At 36.1% G+C, this 23,432-nt stretch overlaps 1 long non-coding RNA gene across 1 annotated transcript in view; it reads left to right on the top strand.

Moving 5' to 3' along the window:
* Nucleotides 1-18,336, top strand: part of LOC145530203 (uncharacterized) — a 31,575-nt gene extending 13,239 nt beyond the window's left edge. Inside the window, exons 2-4 of the long non-coding RNA XR_014071545.1 lie at nucleotides 3,511-3,626; nucleotides 16,060-16,167; nucleotides 17,704-18,336. This is a non-coding gene — a long non-coding RNA (uncharacterized LOC145530203). The remainder of the gene's footprint in view (nucleotides 1-3,510; nucleotides 3,627-16,059; nucleotides 16,168-17,703) is intronic.
* Nucleotides 18,337-23,432: the final 5,096 nt, after the last annotated feature.

Genomic DNA, 23,432 nt, shown 5'->3' with positions numbered 1-23,432 from the left:
GTGTGTGTGTGTGTGTGTGTTTGTGTGTGTGTGTAGTATGGAGAGAGACAGACAGATATTAACAGAAAGATTGAGACAGAGACTAAGATATTGAGACAGAGTAAGACAGAAGGAGCACAAGCTACATTCCTCAGATGGATATCTATAAATCTCTTCAAACTTTAAGAGAGTCATATTTCTGTATGTAATTTCAGTATAACCTGTTCAGAACTAACTTCCCTGGTCGCCTTACTTACAGCAGCTAATGCTGTACTGTCGTAACTCCTCAACCCTTTTATACTCTATCCCTGGAGCAGCATTACATAATGTAAAATAAATCACCACATATTAGAAGTTCTATAATTGCTTGTTTTATAAACATTTTTTTTACACCATTCAATGTTAAGTAACCTATTCTTTTCCACTACATGATCAGAAGAACATTCCACTGGCAAAAACACAGGAAACACATGAATTAATCTTCTAAAATTCCCATGTAAGCTCCATTTCTTTTCATCAATCATCCACATTTTTCTTTACTAATAATTAAAAGTTAAACACAATATGATAGATGATATATGGGGATAGTAAACATGATTTCAATAAATCTAAGAAAATTAAGAATCATCCCTTTTGGACACTCATATCATTATTTACTATACATAGATATGACTGGAAATATACATGATGTTTTGATCAGATAAAAATTAAAATTTTAAATTATATTCTGTTTATATGAGGTGGAGTTTACTATTCACAAGATAGAGACAGACCAGGAAACAAGAAAGAAAGAAGAGAGATAGTTTGGTTCAAATCTCTGTTATATAATGTTTCCTTTTTATTATGCAATTCAGAAAAGGCATAAGGTAATATCAAAAAGAGCAAAATAATGGTATAACAATATAGGTACACAAGTTACTCTAAATGTAAATGCTGAGAAAATAAAAGAAGCCAGGCATATAAAGGGGTTTGTTTAATTATCAGTGAAAATGGATAGGATTTTGTTTATAAAAGTGAACTACACAGAAAATTTAAATTCCAGCTAATTATTACTTAAACATTTACTAGGTATCATGCAGTGCCAAGGGATTTATGTAAGCACTTGAGTTTCATCCTCACAATGACCCTCAGAGTGTGAGTGGAACATCACAGAAAGAAGAACCTGAGGCTTGACAGGAGGTAGCCTGATAAAAGTCCTGGGTTAGACTTTGGCTAAATGGCAATCCACTCCAGTATTCTTGCCTGGAAAATTCCATGGACGGAGGAACCTGGTAGGCTACAGTCCATGGGGTCGCAAAGAGTCGGACACAACTGAGCGACTTCACTTTTCAGGTGTCCCAAACCCAAGATATTAACCACAACCTAGAATTTATGCTAGGAAAGTAGCATTGTATCACTCTGAAGAGTTGATTTTTTTTCTTTTTTTGGTCTTCTTTTTAACAAAATAGACTTCAGTTTTAGGAGAGTAGTTGGTCCTTTATATCAACAACAAACACTAGTGGAATAACTATCAATTACTTCTTGAGAGGCACTGGAGAATTTACCTTTAGAACAGTGGTGTTAGATCAAAGAAGTGCCTCAGGCCACAACAATTATTTCCCCCTAGGAGGTCACAGTAAGCTTTTCTTCCCTGTAGGAGGCCTTTGAGGAGGAAAGATCCTCATGCTGGTACTTTCCCTACAGTGGCTACTTGAGATTTTACTTCTGGTTCTGTAGAACTTCTTATGAAATACTTATCCACAGACAGATGCTTCTGGATAAACAGAGCCTGTATCTATCACTTCAAAGATTGTAAGAAAAACTGTTTTGAAGAAAATGACCACAAATGATTATACAGTCTTGTTTCTTAGACTAACACCAATAAAATGCTTTAACTTAAAAGTGATTTAGAACATTCAGTTCAGAAGTCTGAACTATTTGTTGGTCAGAAGGTGAGATTTAAAATCAGGATTTAAGTTTTTTGTTATTTTATACTAAACATTCAAGGACCTGAAGTGGCCAGGAAAAAGTATTCCAGGAGGCAATTTTCTAATAAACTCGAACATAATGATGACTTGTATACTTTTGTAAAATGTGTTGCATGTAAGCCCCATATAGCTGAAGCTACACATTGAAAGGAACATTTTTTTTGGAATGCATGCTTTCTTCAAAGAACTTCCAAAATAATGTATTAAAAAAGCATGAAATTAAAGTTGCTTCTGAATAAGCATGCACAGTTTGCATCTGTTTCAGATCCTTTTCGCATTTTAATTTTGAAACTATACATATACAATAGCTAATTAGAAATGGAAAACTCCAATCTATCAGCCAGCTGTTTTGATTGTACTGTGCCAGGTAGCTGTTTTCACTGATTTGTTTGTGAGTGCTGGTGTGTGTGGTTAACTGGCAGGTGATTAACAGTATCATCACAGTCTGATACTAAACAATTTGTTTCAAAAATTAAACGCTGACATATTTCTTAGATTGTGTGTTTAAAAATAACCACTCTGATTTTTCTTATCACTCCTTTAGTATTATTATTAGCTGACATAATTATTATTTGGTTATATTGTTAAACACAGTTCAGGTTACTATCCTAGGAGTTATCTTGCTTATATAATTTCAAAAATTTATTTATCTATATTCCCACCTCATTTCAAAAAATGTAAAAAAATACTACACATTAAACATGCAGTAATTAAAGCAGCAAAATATCATAATTATATATACAAACTATACGTATTTATAGGTTATTGTCACCGGCAGAATGACAATTTTCTTTGTGCTTGTCCTCTCGAAGGAAAGAATTCAGTTGAGTGTCATAGAGCAGTTTTAAGTAGCAAGAGTTTTATTAAACAAAGGGAAAGTACATTCCTGAGAAAGCATGAGAGTGGGCTGTCTGGAAACAAGAAACAGCCCCTCAGTGTGGTAGAGTTGGGTTTTGTTTTAAAGTGGAGGTCCCTCCCTATATCATATGTCATTTACCAAATTGATTGACAACTTTAAGATATATAACTTTTCTCCTATGAGCAAGTGTTTATACATAAACACCCAAGCAAAACCCATGGATGGGGGTGAAAACTACAATGCTAATTTATTATAACTACAGCATATGTACCCTGGTTCACTTTGAGTCACTGTTTAGATCTTGGTGTACTTATGCCAACCTCTGCTGGCAGTTTTATCTTGCAAGGTCCTGACATGGCTGGAAAACTAGCAGTGGTCCATGACCACACAAGGGAGGATCTCTGGGTGTGTTTTGATCACCAATGTCCAAGTGGGGAGGAAAGGACAACACCGATGGGCAAGAGGAGCTGTCATTATAAAACAAAGAACTCAAATACTTAATCGATGGAGACCAATGGATAAAACTAAGTAGATTAAGATATGAAGGATCATCTAATACTTAATAATGTTTGAAACTCAGTATTATATGTGAATATTGTAGATGGATTTCACACTAGCCATATGCTTCTTTCACTTGAAGTTATTACTTCAGTCACATGCTTGACTTGTACTTCCATTCACTTATGTGTCCTGTTTTTCACACAGAGATATTAATAATCCAGAAGTCTGCTCTCCCAGATGATACACAAGTCACTTTCGTTATAGGACAGAACTTCTTTAGAGAAGGCTCTCTACCTTCTGGAAGGAAGGGCAGTCGGCAGGTAAGAAGGAATGCTGGTGCTCAAGCTGTGCTCTCAGTCAGCTGCCTTCCTCTTTCTTCCTTCCAGATTGTTTAGTGGGATAGACTAGGTTCACAATGATTTATTAATGCAATGGAAATTATTTTTCCCTAGCATGGATTATAAAGGATCCCGTCAGTTCAGTTCAGTTGCTCAGTCATGTCAGACTTTTTGTGACCCCATGAACCGCAGCACACCAGGCCTCCCTGTCTATCACCAACACCCGGAGTCCACCCAAACTCATGTCCATTGAGTCGGTGATACCATCCAACCATCTCATCCTCTGTTGTCCCCTTCTCCTCCTGCCCTCAATGTTTCCCAGCATCAGGGTCTTTTCAAATGAGTCAGCTCTTCGCATCAGGTGGCCAAAGTACTGGAGTTTCAGCTTCAACATCAGTCCTTCCAATGAACACCCAGGACTGATCTCCTTTAGGATGGACTGATTGGATCTCCTTGCAGTCCAAGGGACTCTCAAGAGTCTTCTCCAACACCATAGTTCAAAAGCATCAATTCCTTGGCGCTCAGCTTTCTTCACAGTCCAACTCTCACATCCATACATGACTATTGGAAAAACCATAGCCTTGACTAGACGGACCTTTGCTGACAAAGTAATGGATCCCATACATCTATGCAAAAGATCATGTGAAGTAACCAGTGGAGGGGACGGGGTGTGTGTGTGGAGGAAACAAAAAATAAAAAAGGAACTTGCAGTGATATATCTGCATTGACAGCAATAATGTAATACCATGATATTATATGATTGCTCTCATGTAAAATATATTCCAAAATGCATTTGGGTGGAGTTACATTTTTTTCTTTTAGTTTGCTTTTGATATCTAAATGTTTTCTTTTAGGATTGCCTAATTAAATATACACAAGGACCAAAAATATTTTTTAAAAATCTAGAGTAAACTATTCACCTGACCTGGAACCACCCCTGTGATTATTCTGCTGCTTAAAATTTCATTAGCCATCTGTGTCCAGCTAATTCAAACAGCTCTTTAAAGTTCAAAGACCTTTCAAATCACCTAAAGTCAACTAAATGCATCCCTGGCTTAATAGGTAAATGAAGAATACTTGATTGTTGCCCTTGAATATATTTCCTCTTCATTCATATAGGAATGGTCTGTGGAAATAATACAAATATGAATTTATATTCAGTATTTATTTTAACCTAATTTCATTCTGATATGTTACCTTGTAACATGGAATAATTTGTTGCCTTCATAATTTGTTTAGTCACTCAGTTGTGTCTGATTCTGTGACCTCATGGACTACAGCACGCCACGCTTTCCTGTCCTTAATCATTTCCCTGAGCTTGTTCAAACTCATGTCCATTGAGTAGGTGATGCCATCTAACCATCTCGTCCTCTGTCATCTCCCTCTCCTGCTTTCAGTCTTTCCCAGCATTAGGGTCTTTTCTAATGAGTCAGCTCTTCCCATCAGGTGGCCAAAGTATTGAATCTTCAACTTCAGCTTCAGCATGAGTCCTTCCAAAGAATATCCAGGGTGGATTTCCTTTATGATTTACTAGTTTGATCCCCTCACCATCCAGGGGACTCTCAACAGTCTTCTCTAGCACCACAGTTTGAAAGCATCAATTCTTTGGTGCTTAGCCTTCCCTATGGTCCAACTCTCACATCTGTACTTGACTAGTGGAAAATCATAGCTTTGAATAGACAGACCATTGTTGGCAAAGTGATGTCTCTGCTTTTTAATAAGCTGTCCAAGTTTGTCATAGCTTTTCTTCCAATGAGCAAGTATCTTTTAATTTCATGACTGCAGTCAGCATCCACAGTAATTTTGGAGCACAAGAAAATAAAATCTGTCACTGTTTCCACTTTTCCCATCTTTTGCCATGAACTGATGAGACCAAATACCACGATCTTAGTTTTTTGAATGTTGAGTTTTAAGCCAGCTTTTTCATTCTCCTCTTTCACCTCTTTGATCAAGAGGCTCTTTAGAGCCTCTTTACTTTCTGTCATAACAGTGGTATTATCTGCATATCTGAGATTGTTGATACCTCTCCCAGCAGTCTTGATCCCAGCTTGAGCTTCATCCAGCCCACAATTTTCCATGATCTATTCTGCATATAAGTTAAATAGGCAGGGTGACAGTACATAGCCTTGATGTACTCCTTTTCCAATTTTGAGTCAGTCCCTTGTTCCACATCCTGTTCTAACTGTTACATCCTGACCTGGGTACAGGTTTCTAAGGTAAGGTGGTCTGATAATCCCATCTGTTTCAGAATTTTCTACAATTTTTGTGATCCACACAGTCAAAGACTTTAGTGTAATTAATGAAGCAGAAGTAGATATTTTTTTGGAATTCCCTTGCTTTTTCTATGATCCAACATATGTTGGCAATTTCATGTCTGTTTCCTGTGCCTTTTCTAAATCCAGCTTGTACATTTGGAAGTTCTAAGTTCACATATTGTTGAAACCTTAGCTTAAAGGATTTTGAGCATTACCTTACTAGCATGTGGAATGAGCACAACTGTATTGTAGTTTGAACATTCTTTAGCATTCCCTTTATTTGGGATTGGAATGAAAACTGACCTTTTCCATTCTGGGGGCCACTGCTGAATTTTCCAAATTTGTCAACATATTGAGTGCAGCACTTAAACAGCATCATCTTTTACGATTTTAAATAGCTCAGCTGGAATTCCATCACCTCCACTAGCTTTGTTCATGGAAATGCTTCTTAAGATTGGTGACCATAGTTGCAATCTTTTCACAATCTGACTGTGTAAGGACCTACTTCCAATGTTGTGTGAACCCTGAGAAGTCTCAGTCCCTTGTCATGAACATCTGTCCATAAGCTCACACAGTATCTTCATAATATGGCCACTAGCTTCCCCCACAGTAAATAATTTACAAGAGAGAGAGAAAGAGGGAGGGAGGGGACATGGGAGGGAAGGAGAGAAAAAGAGGGAGGGAAAGAAATGATTCAAAATGAGGAGCTTCAGTTACTTCAGAATGTAATTCAGAAGTGACATTACATAGTTTCTGTCATATTTCATTGTCCAGAAATGAGTCATTAAAAGCAACCTACACTCAAGTAAAGGGGAATTAAGGTCCACCTCTTGAGGGGAGAGGTATTTAAGAGTTTCTGGATATAGCTTTGAAATTACAACAGTATATTTATCTTTAAAATATCTTCATATGCTAGTTGTGAAAAACAAAAATTATGTAGCCATTGTTATTAAAACCTACAAAATTTTAAAAGTACATTGCTTTCACTTACAGTACTTCAAGGAATTAAACTAACTTGAATTCAATGATGTCTTGATTATGAAGCAGTCTTTGTGGTGATCCATTTATTTGTCCTGTATATCCAGATAGCTAAGTTAGGCAATTTGATAAATATGAATACTTTGAGTGTTATGTTTGCCATCTTCACCTATGCAGTGTGTCCAAAGTGTCTGAACCACAAATTCTCCCTTCTCACCTCAGTTTTTGAGACCATTGTTTTTAGAAAGCAATAAATCATTTCCCCTGGTTTTGTGGTACCAAAATTTCCATAAATTGTTTGTATAACTGGACAATCGTTTAATAGCCAATCTTGCCTTCCATACTGATGAAATGCAAAGAGTGGAAGAGAGACCACTTATCTTTTACTTCCCATTTTGGAAAAAATATTCAGGACTAATAGAAATACAGACACTCCTAGTAGTCAAATGCAGGCCGAGGCCCTTCTGCCTTTTGTTACAATGTTTTTTCAGTCTTCATGAAGCATTTTTTTGTGCTATATTCTGATGTTTATGAAAAAGAAAAAAGTTTAATATCCTTGGATCTGTTCTGTTTGCAACTTCTAAGACTTTCTTTCTGTGAGTCGCTGTACTCTGACACAAAAGCCAAGCTAATGTTCTTTTTAATGGTTGAGTAAGGCTGAAAGTATTCACATCAATTTCCTATTGCCACAAAATGATCTGGGTCATGACAATCTACAAGCCAAGTTACCAGACCATTACTAAACTAGCATCACATAAGGATAAGTTAGCAAGTTTGACCTTTTAAACCAAACTGCAAAATGTTCTTTTGATTAAAGTCTACAGCAGTCCCCTGAGAACTCCAATGCTGAATGTTAGGGATTTAACACAATACTGAGATCTTGGCAGATAAATGTACCTTTACTCATAAGCTTTTCAACTCACACACAGCTTTAAATTCCTTGCTCTATAGAATTACCATTCTGTGCTTAGTTTTATTTTGAAGGAAGTTACATTCATTTCCAAGGTGAGGACTCATGACCAGGAAGCCAATTTAACCCAAGGAAGTAAAAGCTTTATTCTTTCTGAGAAAATTAGCTATTTAAGGATAAATACTCTAATTTGTCCTTTCAACCTATGTTTTTGGGTAATTTTTGGCCACTGTTGAATACTTTTCTGATTTCTTCCTTGAATATTTTTCCTGCCTTTTCGATATTCTTCCTTTCATTCTTAACTCCTAATTCACCTATACAGAATAAAAGCTCATTAAACCTTTTGTCATTCTAACTTTTACACACTACCATACTCAGTAGTTGTTTCTAATCTAGCCATATATTTTTGTATATATTATTTATACTGTTGCCTTTTTCATAAATCTAAACTATACATTGTAAAGAGTAGTTTTACTGTTCACACATGTGAATATTTTTGTTTTCACAATTTGATGCTTCTTGGTCTAGAAAATATGTTAGTGAGATAGAAAGTATACATGGATAGCCTTTTAATTAATTAGTCTTCCACAAAAACAACATCAAAGTGTGAATAAATGTTGTTTCCTCTTTTTAACTTGGGAAAGCCAGTTGTGTAAAATCTTATTCAGACTTGAATAACATTAGTTCTTCAGAGTTAATGAAAAATCTTTCAGTAATTTTGGTTGATATGTAGGTAGAACTACTTTATAGTCTATTCACCTATGTTGTGTTCCTTTCCCATGCTATATTTGCTTAATTATATGTATTTATATCAAAGAATGCTTTCATGTAAGACAACTATAGTAACAACCCTCTCCATTATATTCTTGCCTGGAGAATCCCACGGACAGAGGAGTCTGGTGGGCTACAGTCCATGGGGTCATGAAGAGTCCAACATGACTGAGTGACTAATACTTTCACTTTCACTAAACATTAATTAGGAGATACTTGTAGAATTTGTATTTCATTTTTACTGATGTAGATCTTCCTCCACCTAAAATGGGGCTACATCATAATAAATCCATCATAAGTTGAAAACACCTTGAATCATAAGGTTTTTAATATTTTACCTAACATCACAGTCTAGCACACCTTAAACATGCTCAGAACACTTATATTAGCCTGTGTTTGTGTGCTAAGTTGTTTCAGTCATGTCTGACTCTTTGAGACCCTATGGACTGTAGTTTTCCAGGCTCCTCTGTCCATGGGATTCTCCAGGCAAGAATACTGGAGTGGGTTGTCATGCCCTCCTCCAGGAGATCTTCCTGACCCAGGGACTGAACTCACATCTCTTCTGTCTCCTGTACTGGCAGGCGACTTCTTTACCACTGGCACTACCTGGCAGTTAGGTAAAATCACCTAACATAAAGTTTATTTTATTATAAAGTACTGAATATTTCATGTAATTTATTAAATACTGTACTAAAAGTGAAGAGCAGAATGGCCATACTGGTCCAGAATGGTTGTACGTGTATCTGTCATTGACCCTCATGATCTCAAGGCGGAATGGGAGCTGTGGCTTTCTGGCTCTGCCTAGGATCACAAGAGAGGATGAGACTGAGGTCCCCAAACCAGGAAAAGATTTAAATTCAAAATTCAAAGTGTATTTCTACAGAATATTTAGGTATTACTTTTGAACAATCATAAAGTTGAAAAATGATAAGTCAAACTATTCTAAGTTGGGGACTGTCTGCAATATTTTTTCTTTCAAAGTCTAGTAGTCCTTTGTGATTTATGCTTCTGCCAAAATTGCCTCTATCATATTTTATTACTTAGTTCATTTTATCTCAGGAGTCTTCCTGCTTCACGGAACTTTACAAATTTTTCAAACTCTGCTATTTGGTATATTAGGAGATCCTCAGAATTTTCTCAAAAGCTACTTCCATGAATAAGGGACAGAAGAGGGCAGAAGAATAATCAAATTGCAGGTTCATATTTAGCATCAATCTTAGTATTTCTTCTTTAATCTGTTTTGGATATGGGGGTATCAGAAGAGGTTTTAATTTGCTTTGGAGGTGATGCCTAAATTTATTTGGTAACCATTGCTCTGTGGGTGATTATACATATTTTGAGCTACTGAATGTTCCAACTCTAAATGGCCCCTATATTTGGACTATTGACTAAGAAAGTCAATGATTATCCTCATAGGTATCATAGTGAACCTGACTTTTTCACTACTTGCATTTATCAATATAAAATATATCATATGCTACAGAGAATGGAAAGTATGAACCATGCTAGAGAGAAAGTAAAGGTCTTACTGGCCCATGCATAAGAAATTAATTTTAAGGGGGCTTAGGCAATGTATGTGGCATTCAAAAAGTATAGGTTAGTATCAGTTAAAAATCCTCCAGTAGGTAAGATCAGCAAGGACCAGCAGAAATGATAGAATTTACATATTCTGACTGACTACTATTTGACTGTTTCCATTTGTACTTAATGTTCTTTGACCTAGGTAGAGGCAGAGATAGAAGGCGCATGTAACATTTTTTCCATCTTTTTACAAATGGGCAGAATTTTTCTCTTTCAAGGGGGTGAAGCATAGATCAGTCATTAAAGCTGAGACTTGATTGACCTTCATATATCACATTATCAATGGAAATAATTCCATATTTGAGAAACTGCTTGACTCTCAGACTTAGTTCTCAAATGTGTTGTTTTTCTATTTCTGTTTTCCATAAACGAGGATGGATCTAGGACTTAATCAGTTGTCGCTTTGTCTAGATGCTCTAGTACTTTTTTCCTTAAATAGAGGTAAGCCAAACCCAACTTTATGTTGCAACACAAGAGCTGAGGGAGAAGGAGAAGCTGGAAATGTTGAAAAGAAAGATAATCAAAGAAGTGAGATCAAAAGAGGAAAGTTAAGCCTTGAAAAGTAATAGGGATACTTTAGGTGAGACTCAAATAATATTGGAGTTGAGTGGGAAGAGATAGATTTAAAGATAGAGAAGATGGCAGATTGGATAGTAGTGTTTGGCTGATGGTATTACTCTCAGTAAAGTGGAAATCAAGGCACTCTATCAAAAGGAAGGTGGAAAGCTGAGTTTGGAAAAAGAAAAGTTAAAACTTAGTTCCATTCAAAGAAAACTATGAAATCAACAGAACAAAAACTCAGACACACAAAAGATGAGTGAAAGGACAAATCAAGTCAGTCAGGAACAACCTGCCTCAGGTCAGGTAAAAAATATGGTCATTAATTTTCTCTAATAAGTTAAAATATAGAGTGGATATGTTGGGTCATCTGATCTGTGTATAGATAGAATAGGAGGGAGAGAGAAGGTGATTTTCTTTGAAAAAAATAATTCTTTGGTTACTGCCTGGATAAATCATTGATTCTATTTTTATACTGCTTATTTTAATACTGGAGAGACAGGAATTTGTCTTTGGAGAATGTTAAAATGACACAAACAATAGGGGATTTGAATAGATCTCACAGTTAAGGGAATGATGGTAAAAGAAAAATAAGCTTCTATACTTGTCACTTTTCATCATCTGCAACTACTAATGTCCTTTCATTTTGTGATTATGATGATCATTTTAAGGGCATTTCTGGTTTCATTTTTTAGCTCCTCATGGATCACAATCGTTAACAACATTGGCCATTTTTCATCACACTTTGAAAACATAAAATTTTCAGTAGTTTAGTTTTCTATATTTTCTAAGTGGAAACAGCAACACTATATATTTATGTATATATATATATATATATAATTATCACACACATATGACTTAATATAATAAAGTAAACAATACTTTTATGAATTTTAAGATTTTAATTAGCCTGGAATTTCCAGAGGGATCTTTATCTATAAAATTCTCAAAAGAGCTACCAAAAGCAAAACCCTATAGTTACAGTTTCAATTAAAGGAAGTAAGTGATTTTTATAATTCTGAATCTGTTTGAGGGAAGAACGTTGAATGTTTGCTTCAACAGCAACAATTCCTTTGGTTTGTTGTTGTTTAGTTGCTAAGTCATGTCTGACTCTTTTGTGACCCCATGGACTGTAGCCCTCCAGACTCATCCATTCATTGGATTCTCCAGGCAAGAATACTGGAGTGCGTTGCCATCTCCTTCTCCAAGGGATCTTCCTGACCCAAGGATCGAACCTGTGTCTCCTGCATTGGCAGGTGGATTCTTTACCAATGACGTAACAGATGAGCCCAATAATTCCTTACATTTATATATATATATATAATATATATATACACATACACTTATATTTATATATACCTTACATTTAAATATACATTATATATACCTTACATTATATGTGTGTGTGTGTATATATATATATATACATACATATATATATATATATATACACACTATTTTTAAATGTTTTAACTTTCATGATCTTATATGAATGTCACTACAGTCTTTGAAGTTAAGAAAACCAGGTAGTATGAATCTAACTAGGTCATTATTTTATCCTGGTACATGTTGAACAAAAAAGACGGGATCAGTGTATTCCAGATCAGTGTATTTCCTTGCATTCATTTAGTAACAACACTCCTGCCTCAATTCAGTCCCTTTTCTTCTGTGGTGATTTCCACAGGATGAATCACAATGAGTTCAGGATATATTACTCTATCATAACATACTGACATTCCTGTTTAATTTTTTAAAGAGTTATGCTTCTTGAATAGTTATTTGCAAGCTCTAAAAACTGATGAGAAACAAACTGCATTCAATTTTTTACCTTACATAATTCTAATGTGCTTCTCTTTCATCTCTTTAAGGAGAGAGCTATGCCGGAATAAAGCAAGAAACATTCATCACAGCATCATGGTTAAGGCATAGACTTTTTCTCAGAGAACTTATGTGGATCATCCCAACCAATCTCTTTTTATCATTAGAGATAGTGATTTCACTTGTGATAAGAAATGGAATGTTTCTCCTGCACTGCATTGTAAGCACTGCCCCATTGTAAGCACTGCACTATTCTTGGCAATTCACCTTTCTAAAAGGCACAGTGCCAGCCTGAATGCAAATATCCATGTTGATAAACTAGACCTGCAACATCATTTGTCTTATTGTGTCCCTAAAATATTTAGATCAGTAATGTTTCACCATGATGAGTTTATTTTCCTTCAATCTAAATACAGCTAGAATGTTTTCTTCCAAAATGCACAAAGATATTAAAATACAAGAACAGAAGACAAAGCAATCCAAACACCTTTATGCCAGATTTTCCTTAATTGTGTAATTAATCCTAGGTGCAGATGTACTAGCATTATGTCAAGGATACCAATCGTCAAATGAATATCACCGAAGGGAGTGGGCAAGAAACAGGCTTTATAATCAGACAGACCTGGGTCCTAACCGTGCATCATCTGCTATTTCCAGAGTTGTATCCAAGCTCAGAGATTGTCTGTTTTCACAAACAAAAGCAAACAGCAAAATTATTAATATACTTTCAGGGTTATTTTAAGGATTAAATGTATTGAATGTATTAAGGAGGATCTTAGAATATTTGTGGAGTGAAATATTAGCATGACTCTTAAAATGTTACTTCAAAGATATGTATATCTTCATTGTAATTTTCTGCTCTATGCAACAAATCAACCAACTTACTGGTTTGAAACGAAGCTCATTTATTATCTTGTACTTTCTGTAAGGTAGAAGTCTGGGCTGGCTAAGCTGAGCTCTCTGCTCAGGATGTCAGGAGGCGGAAATCAAGGAGTCACCTGGGCTGCAGTCTTGCCTGGAGGCCTGTCCAGGGAAGGGCCTGCCTCTAAGTTCCCTTAGGTTTCGACAGAATTCATTTCTTTGTGGTTACAAAAATCACAGCAGCTGGTTTCCCTAAGGATAATGATGAAGACTGAATGTTTCAGTTATTTTGATTCTCTAACTAGAGGTAAGGCCTGGGCCCTCTTAATTTTTTTGATATTATTTATTTTAATTGGAGGCTAATTACTTTACAATATTGTAGTGGTTTTTTACATACAATGACATGAATAAGCCATGGGTGTACATGTGTTCCCCATCCTGAACCCCCCTCCCACCTTCCTCCCCATCCCATCCTAGAGGCAAGGCCTGGGCCCTCTTTAAAAATTGTCTATTAGGCCAGTTCTCCGGCTAAGGGCAATCTCTCTTTTAATTAACTAAAAAAGAAAAAAACCAGCAACAACAGTGATTAGAGGCTTTGCTTTCCCAGTGGCTCAGTGGTAAAGAATCCACCTGCAATGCAAGAGATGCAAGAGACGTGGGTTCGATCACTGGGTGGGGAAGATCCCCAGGAGGAGGGCATGGCAACCCACTCCAGTATTCCTTCCTGGAAAATCCCATGGACAAAGGAGCCTGACAGGCTATGGTCCATGGGGTCTCAAAGAGTTGGACATGACTGAAGCAGCTTAGCACACACACAAGCAAGAGACTTTAATTATAGCTACAAATCCCTTAATTTTTGCCATATTCCATAGATTGGAAGCAATTCATAGTTTCTTCAAAGGGACTTAAACAAATGTGTAACTTCTTGGGAATAACCTTAGGGTTTGTTCACGACAATCTGTTTCAGAAAAAAAATGTGTATATTGTAAGTGAAGCAAAGAGAAAGACAAATAAATACATAAAAAGTAAGAATGGAAGGAACGAGAGGACTAAATGGGAAGCTTGGAATTCCTTTCCCTCCCCTAAACTTTAATATCATCCTTTCTTACACATCACTGAAAGTAAAAGTACTCTGCTTGTGCCTTAAAATGCAGAAGGAGTGAAGTTAAAGCTTAAAATACTCTCTCAAATTATTTTTGATACATAGGTTTTAAGAGTTTCATAGAAGCTCTTATGCTATTTCAGGCAAGTGATTTCAGGTCATTTTAGAGTCATACTATGTGATGCTGTGAAAGTGCTGCACTCGATATGTCAGCAAATTTGGAAAACTCAGCAGTGGCCACAGGACTGGAAAAGGTCAGTTTTCGTTCCAATCCCAAAGAAAGGCAATGCCAAAGAATGCTCAAACTACCGCACAATTGCACTCATCTCACATGCTAGTAAAGTAATGCTCAAAATTCTCCAAGCCAGGCTTCAGCAATACGTGAACCGTGAACTTCCAGATGTTCAAGCTGGTTTTAGAAAAGGCAGAGGAACCAGAGATCAAATTGCCAATATCCGCTGGATCATCGAAAAAGCAAGAGAGTTCCAGAAAAACATCTATTTCTGCTTTATTGACTATGCCAAAGCCTTTGACTGTGTGGATCACAATAAACTGTGGAAAATTCTGAAAGAGATGGGACTACCAGACCATCTGACCTGTCTCTTGAGAAACCTGTATGCAGGTCAGGAAGCCACAGTTAGAACTGGACATGGAACAACAGACTGGTTCCAAATAGGAAAAGGAGTACGTCAAGGCTGTTTATTGTCACCCTGCTTATTTAACTTATATGCAGAGTACATCATGAGAAACGCTGGGCTGGAAGAAACACAAGCTGGAATCAAGATTGCTGGGAGAAATATCAATAACCTCAGATATGCAGATCACACCACCCTTATGGCAGAAAGTGAAGAAGAACTAAAGAGCCTCTTGATGAAGGTGAAAGAGGAGAGTGAAAAAGTTGGCTTAAAGCTGAACGTTCAGAAAACTAAGATCATGGCATCTGGTCCCATCACTTCATGGGAAATAGATGGGGAAACAGTGGAAACAGTGTCAGACTTTATTTTTTTGGGCTCCAGAATCACTGCTGATGGTGACTGCAGCCATGAAATTAAAAGACGCTTACTCCTTGGAAGGAAGGTTATAGCCAACCTAGATAGCATATTTAAAAGCCATTACTTTGCCAACAAAAGTCCATCTAGTCAAGGCTATGGTTTTTCCAGTGGTCATGTATGGATGTGAGAGTTGGATGGTGAAGAAGGCTGAGCACCGCAGAATTGATGCTTTTGAACTGTGGTGTTGGAGAAGACTCTTGAGAGTCCCTTGGACTGCAAGGAGATCCAATCAATCCATCCTAAAAGAGATCAATCCTGGGTGTTCATTTGAAGGTCTGATGTTGAAGCTGAAACTCCAATACTTTGGCCACCTCATGCGAAGAGTTGACTCATTGGAAAAGACCCTAATGCTGGGTAGGATTGGGGGCGGGAGGAGAAGGGGACGACAGAGGATGAGATGGTTGGATGGCATCACCAACTCGATGGACATGGGTTTGGGTAGACTCCGGGAGAAAAAGTACAGAAACACAAAGAATAGCATAGTTGTGAATTTCTGAAAACTATTTTTTTTGGTGATTTTTCATTGCAGTATTTCACCATCCCACCAAGATACCAAAGATCTTATGCAGTGCAAAACTTTTCTGATAATACAGGAAAGAGACTAGGAGAGCCTGAATTAAGCATGTGGCAATGACAGGTAAGGGAATGGACATATTTAAGAGGTATTTAAGACACAGAATCAATGGGGGAAAAATCTGCTGTATACTAATATAGGGGGAAAAGTGCAAACATCAAGAACAATGTAATCATTACCATTTGTTCCAGTTTTAACAGTTGCAGTTTATAAGCAAACAAGAAAAGACATCCAAGAGGCCAGCTGGAAAACAGCAGCGGCTATTTCAAGCATGGAGAGTAGATAAGACCCTTCTGAGTGACAGAAGGATAGTCTAGAATTGTGGTGTCCCATACAGTACACTACCTGTGTAGTTACAGGATAAAACTTAAAACAGATCCTCAGTTGCACTAGTTGTAATTCAAGTGTTAAGTAGCTGCACATGGCTGGTGGCTACCATATTCATCACCGAGTTCTATTGACAGCACTATTGTAGAAAAGTATAGGTTATCAATATAGAAGAGCAGCCTGGAGTGGTCAGAGAGCTGGCAGGAGAAAAGCATCAGAGTCTGGCACTATAAAGTAAAAGAGAAGAAATATATCTTTTAAGTGGTAATCATCCATCTACCTCAAAGATGTAGAATGAAAATTGTTCAACAGATTTGAAGAGACCCAGCTACCTTGTGGGCACAATTAGAAAGGTCTGACACTTGTGAATTGTTTGGATTTGTTAGCATATTTTGGAAGTATAACTATGGTAAGAAGTATTTTGAGGAACCAATTCTAAGATGGCAGAAATGATCAATAAACTAAGGTTAAGACTGTAATTTGAAAAAGTTTAGTTTTATCTCATAGATGAGAATTATGCAAGCACTGGTTTTTCAACAGAGGGGAGCACAGATTCAAAGCAAAGTATGACCTTACCTGGTAGCTCCATCCCACCTAAGATGGAGTATGTGAAATAAAAGTGTGTGTGAAGAAACAAAAAATGTGTGTGAAGGTTTTAGAAGATATTATAGACAGTTTACTGAATATCATGCTTGGACTATCATGCCTCCCCCAAGTTTGACTCCTCAGAACTGTGGCATATTTAGAGAGATTAGAGAGATTTCAGTCCAGTGCTATTTCATAATAACGTTATAAATAAACTGGAATAATACCTGAGAAGTCTTGTACATCCTCACTAGTGAAAAGGCTTCCTCTTATTTCTCAAGTTAGAATCTGCTAAGCATCTTCATATACTTTGTTTAATGGAAGAGGCTCTGTTGTCCGCTTACTCTGTGAAAGGGACTGCTCTAATTACTTTCATGAATTACCCACTAAGCCTCAAAGAGACATTAGAATAAATGCCCAAGCCTCAAAACTGTTAAAGGTTAAGATCAGTATTGAACATGAGCATCTAGACTCTTGAACTCTTGCTTTTATCTATTCTGCTCTTTCTTTGCCATTGCACGTGGGTGACAGAGCACCTTTTGTACATGTTGGCATATTCTTTTTTAGGCTCATAGAGTTTCCACTAATTTTGTAAGAAAGTTTTGATTTACTGGCTCATTTTTCTGAGTCATTCCAAACAAGAAAAAGTTTCTGAGTCTATTACTGGGACTATGTTTCCACTGACAGGGATGAAAATAAAGCCTAAGACTCTGCTGTATCATCTGCCAAGGAAATCAATGATTCAAGATGTTCTAATGAATTTTATCACCGACTCAATGGACATGAGTTTGAGCAAGTTCCGGGAGATGGTGAAGGACAGGAAAGCCTGGCATGCTGAAGTCCATGGGGTTGCAAAGAATCTGATGCGACTGAGCGACTGTACAACAACAACAAATTTATTAAAGACACTATTATCTCAGTCTACCAATAAAGAGAAAATGAAGGCTATGTATTGATTTCTACTCCACGTAAACCATGGTGCTACAGACATGAGCTGTAGAACAGCTTCATGAGAGAGATTTACATGCAAATTCTGCCAACCAGTGTATCAAATCTCCCTAGCCACAGTGACTGTTTCACGAAAGGCACATGGCTCAAGTTTGTATGATCAGAATGAATCCTAGGAGTTTTGCAGAAAATATGGAGGAGAAACGTTCTTCACTGTACTCGAATTTGGGAGGACGTAGAGGCAAAGATGTTGAAATGTCAGGCACATGTGGTTCAAAATGAAGCAAATGTCATAATTAAAAGACTTCCCATTTGGGTGAAATATCTGAATCTTTAAATAAAGCTAGGCCTTAACCCAGCTTTATTCCTGGACTTTTCAGTTGTGAGTGAATATATTTTGTCTGTCTTAGACTTATTTTAATTGAATTCCTTTTCACTAATAAGCAAAGTCTATAACCAATGCCCATGGTCTCCAAATTCCTTAAATCTTTGCTAGGATTACTGTTGTTGATCTTGCTTTTCTTGTTACACTCAAGGTACTTTGTACCTTTAAATGTTACAAGTCTGGGAAGAGGGTGGCTTTGTTCTTGACCCGAATTCTATAAAACAAAGGCTCTGAGATTGTTGTAGAACTGCAATATGGATCCTTATGCTTTGTGGATGAAACGTTAGTTAGAATGTGCACTTGAATCTTGAGGTATAGACCGAACTGTTTGTGAGCTTGAATGCTTAGATATAAAGTCTGTTATTCATGCAGCATTGGACATAGTCTCAGAGGATCAGAGCTGCATAACTCCTCATTCCCCAGACTCTATCCTTATCACACATTGATGAAAGTATATCAAATCCATGTGATTCTAAACATTACCATTTTTATATGATGAAGTGGTGGCAGATTGAAAACTTGGGATGTGAATTCACTAGTATTAATAACAAGAGACAGAGGTAGAAAAATATATTAAAACTTTTATAGTCTAGAAGTTGCAAATTTTGTGTTATGCTTTGAGCCACTGCTTTAAATCAGAAGTCCTCAATCACTCTTTATACCAAGAGGCAGCATCAGAAAAATATTCCTTTTACTTCCTGCTGAGTCATATAAATAGCTACTGTTGGATACCACAGTAGGCTAACTCAGGGCTGTTGATATTGATTTGCTTACCATCATAAGACCTAAAAGAAACATCCAAGGAGAAAAATGGGTGATCAGAGAAGAGAAACAAGGAGATTTTCAGGCTCTGAATTTATCACTGGCTCTGGATATAGTGTTCCCTGTTCAAAATAATTAAAGAGAAAAAGAGGAAGTAATTATTAATGGATCTTGTAGTAGGATTGCTTCCCAGTTCTATAACACGCAGAGGTTTGGAATTTGATGCTTTGGAAGAAAGGACGTAGAAATGTTATTTTAAGGCATTTACTATTTGTCGTCAACAAAAAATTACAAAAATGTGAAACAGGAAATAAATAGCTGCTGATGAAAATGGAACTGGATGAGACAAAATACAATGGTGTTAGGAAGTGGAAATCTGATAGAGATTTTAAAACATATTTTATATAGAAAAAAATAGAAGTGACAATGAAGAAAATGTAATCAGCAACATGAAAGATAATCTTACAAGTTTCTTCTAGAAAGCATAAGAAAAAAGGATTAAAAAATTAGATTTAAGATGATTGATGTGTAATAGGAAAACCTGGAAAAGCCATAACCAAGAGATTCTTAAAAAGTACCTGAAACATAAAATAGAATGTGCTTTTCTCAGCAAATTAGGCTGGGGTGGTCAACATAATTTTTTTTTAGATAAAAAAATAAAAGAAAAAATTCTGAATGCCAAGACTTCTATAAAATATTAAGTAGAATTGAAGAAAATTTTTGTGATCTAATAGTTTCCTACCAACTTATTCATTTCCTAAGACAATTGGAAAAAACAATCAGATATTTAGGACTCAGAAATTATAACCAAACTTCTGTTTTCTGAAAAACTTCACTTTCAAACATTCTATATAAGCATCAAATAAAATCCAAGAACTCTAGTAGTGACTTAATAGCATGTCATTCTATGTAAAATAAAATAAGCATAAAGTTTATATTTTAAAAATTAAATATGGTGTTATGCTTTAATGAAATCTTAAAATATCACTCCAATGAAATATATGTATCATTTATATTTTAATTACTCCCTGGCCTTTCAGAACAGTGAGCTTTAATATCCCAATTTCACTTCCACATGATGCTTTCCTTTATGACATATGATAAACCTTCTGATTTCTCTAGGAATTTTAATGTAAATTTTCTAAATTTATGGGTATGTAATTATAATAATACCAGAATCATGTAAGGAAAGTACTTATTATTGAAATACAAATCAGTTGTTAATTTGACTGGAAATTGCTTAATGAAATTGAAATTTAACACAAAGGTCATTAGTAACTGGATACATGGTTGCAAAAATTACATTGTTAAAATTTGTCAAAGATCTAATGAATATAAGTAACTGATTTAAAGGTTCTGTTCTCATTGGCAGAACTGAGTAACTTTTAGGTTACTTAATTAAACCATTAATCTATTTTAATTCTCTTTGTTCATTTTACTAAGATGTTTACCTGCTGACCTGATTGTTATGATTTATTTTCATTAACTGCAACAAAACACTGCTAATTGCATTATATTCATTATCTTTTACCTTCATATTATATGCATAACTAGTTTATGATTATTTTTCTTGCATAATTAAATGAACTAAGAGTTCAGATTAATTTGAAGAGGCACCATGAATCCATGTAAAAAGAATGTTGCAGGAAAAGCCCTCATAATTATAAGACTTATAACCCTGGGCCAATCACTTAACCTCTTTGAAATTAATTTCCTTTCCACCTGTAAAATAGGTTTATGGAGATATAATGAATGGATATTTTCAGTGTTATAATATGTATGAAGTTCTTTTATGAACATAATATACTGTTATTGTTATTATTATTGCACTGATATAAAATTTCAAAATGAGATTGTTCTGTAATTGTAAAAAAATTAGATGGCAAAGCTCTCTTGTTATTATTTAAGAAAGAAGAGATTGAATTTAGTTATGTAGATATATTTAAATACTAGGTTAATAATATATAGAGTATATATATAGCAGAAATATGGGCAGCATTTATCTATAACTAGCAAGAAAATTATATTTAAGTCTTTCTAGGCCAAGAGGTGGAGAAGGCAATGGCACCCCACTCCAGTACTCTTGCCTGGAAAATCCCATGGATGAAGGAGCCTGATAGGCTGCAGTCCATGGGATCGCTAAGAGTCGGACACGACTGAGCGACTTCACTTTCACTTTTCACTTTCATGCATTGGAGAAGGAAATGGCAACCCACTCCAGTGTTCTTGCCTGGAGAATCCCAGGGACGGGGGAGCCTGATGGGCTGTCGTCTATGGGGTCGCACAGAGTCGGACACGACTGAAGCGACTTAGCAGCAGCAGCAGCAGCAGCAGGCCAAGAGGCAAATTTGAGATACAATGTGCTTATTAACCATAAAAACAAATTTTTAGCCCAAATTTGGACCAACCAAACCAACAGTATTGGAAGTGGGTGGAAGCAGATTTGATCCACAGACCATAGTTTGCCAACCCCTGGCTTAAAAGCAAAATTTTCTCCAATTTTAAAAGTTAGCTCTCCAAAACTTCTTTTGAAAATCATGCTATTGGATCTTGCATTTCCCTAAAAGTGATTATACCGCATTTACTTGATTGGCATGTGAGCAAAATAGTAGCTTTCCATAATGAATACAAGTGGAAATAAGGGAGATTGTAATTTTATTCATTTTGTAATCCAAAATTTTAGCAAAGGAAAAAGGTGTATCATGGAACCTGAATTTCCCTTTATGAAGACTTTCCAATATAGAAGAGTCTAACTGAATAGTTGTATAAGAGAAAGATTTTCACCTGGATAACTCTTTCCAAAAGTTATTATCTAAAAGAGATAATGAGCATTTAATTCAACCAGAAAATAAATCTCAAACTGCTAAAAATATATAGGCTTATAAATAGTAATATTTTACCTTTCTGCATGTGAAATACAATTCTGCCATTATACTTTTAATAACCAAGCATTTTTGTCACCTCTACATTCAGTGTGGTATGACCCATGCTTCCAGAGTAATTAAGTCCATCAGTTACAATACTGCTGCTGACAGTCTCAAAAGGAAACTTAGATTGTAGTTCTCTGATGAATGAAATGAAATGAAGAGTTTTGAGAGATTTTGATCTTGTCTTAAAATTTGTTTTATCTTGACAGGTGCTTGCAAGATTGACCAAAATTATTTTATTTGGTATGAAGTTTATCTCTCATGCAAGCATGTGAGGAGTTAAATATTTCTTATATTTTACCATTATCTGGGCAATATCACTATTGGATTTTTCCATGCTCAGTTTCCCCCTTAGCAGAAATCTCCTAACTCAGAGCACCATACATACTGCCCTATAAGGATGGTACAATTAGGGATGAGGAAACTAACTCAAAGAATAATCCTGTTGCTTAGAGTGGCCTGAATTGAAAACCTCTGATACATTAGGGCATAATAGCCATATGAATCAATATGACCTGTTTTTAAGTCTTTTAGACTATGAAATATCAAAGATATTGATCTTCTGTGGTCTAAGTACCATGTGAGACATTGTATCAGTCGTGTCCAACTCTTTGTAACCCCATGGACTTCCATGGAATTCTCCAGGCCAGAATGCTGGAGTGGGAAGCCTTTCCCTTCTCCAGGGGATCTTCCCAACCCAGGGATCGAACCCAGGTCTCCCACATTTCAGGCAGATTGTTTACCAGCTGAGCCACAAAGGAAGCTCTGTAAACTGCACAGATTTGTTATAATGCCTAATTAACTAATTGATTAAATAAAGGTTTATCACATCCCAGCTAGGTTTCAAACACTATACTGGATGTTTAGGGTATTTCTGTGAATCAAGCAGAAACATATTCCTGAGGAGAAGCTGACAGTCCAAATGTGGCTCAGCATGGATAGACTCATCACATGGAGAAAGATTGAGAACTTGGCATGCTTATCCTTGTCTTTGACTATTCAAACCTCTGTTTTCTAAATGATGTATGACTATGATTCTCCTTCTCATCTTTAGTCTTTTCTTAGGTTTTCCAGGACTGCTAATGCCTCCACTATATACAAAGATCCTAAAGTGTTTCCCGCTTCCTTTCTAATTTTACTAGTACCATAGGTTCCTAATATTGGGTAAAGAGATATTAATTCCATAGTAAAAATGGAATTTTCTAAACCGTGTTGCTATTATGATCTTCCTTTTAGAACTGAGCAAGGGAAAACAGATGAAAAATTCATATTTGAATGGAAGATATTATATAACACAAACATAACAAATAGAATAACTTATTAATGGGATGTGAACACACAGAAAATTTATATTTTTCATTACTAACAGTATCATCTCAAGAAAGAAATAGAAG

This window comes from Giraffa tippelskirchi, chromosome 12 (genome assembly GCF_054371585.1).
Source record: "Giraffa tippelskirchi isolate mGirTip1 chromosome 12, T2T-mGirTip1v1.2.pri, whole genome shotgun sequence".
Lineage (NCBI taxonomy): Eukaryota > Metazoa > Chordata > Mammalia > Artiodactyla > Giraffidae > Giraffa > Giraffa tippelskirchi.
Note: the sequence above shows the minus strand (reverse complement) of the source record. Positions and strands in the feature narration are given on the sequence as shown.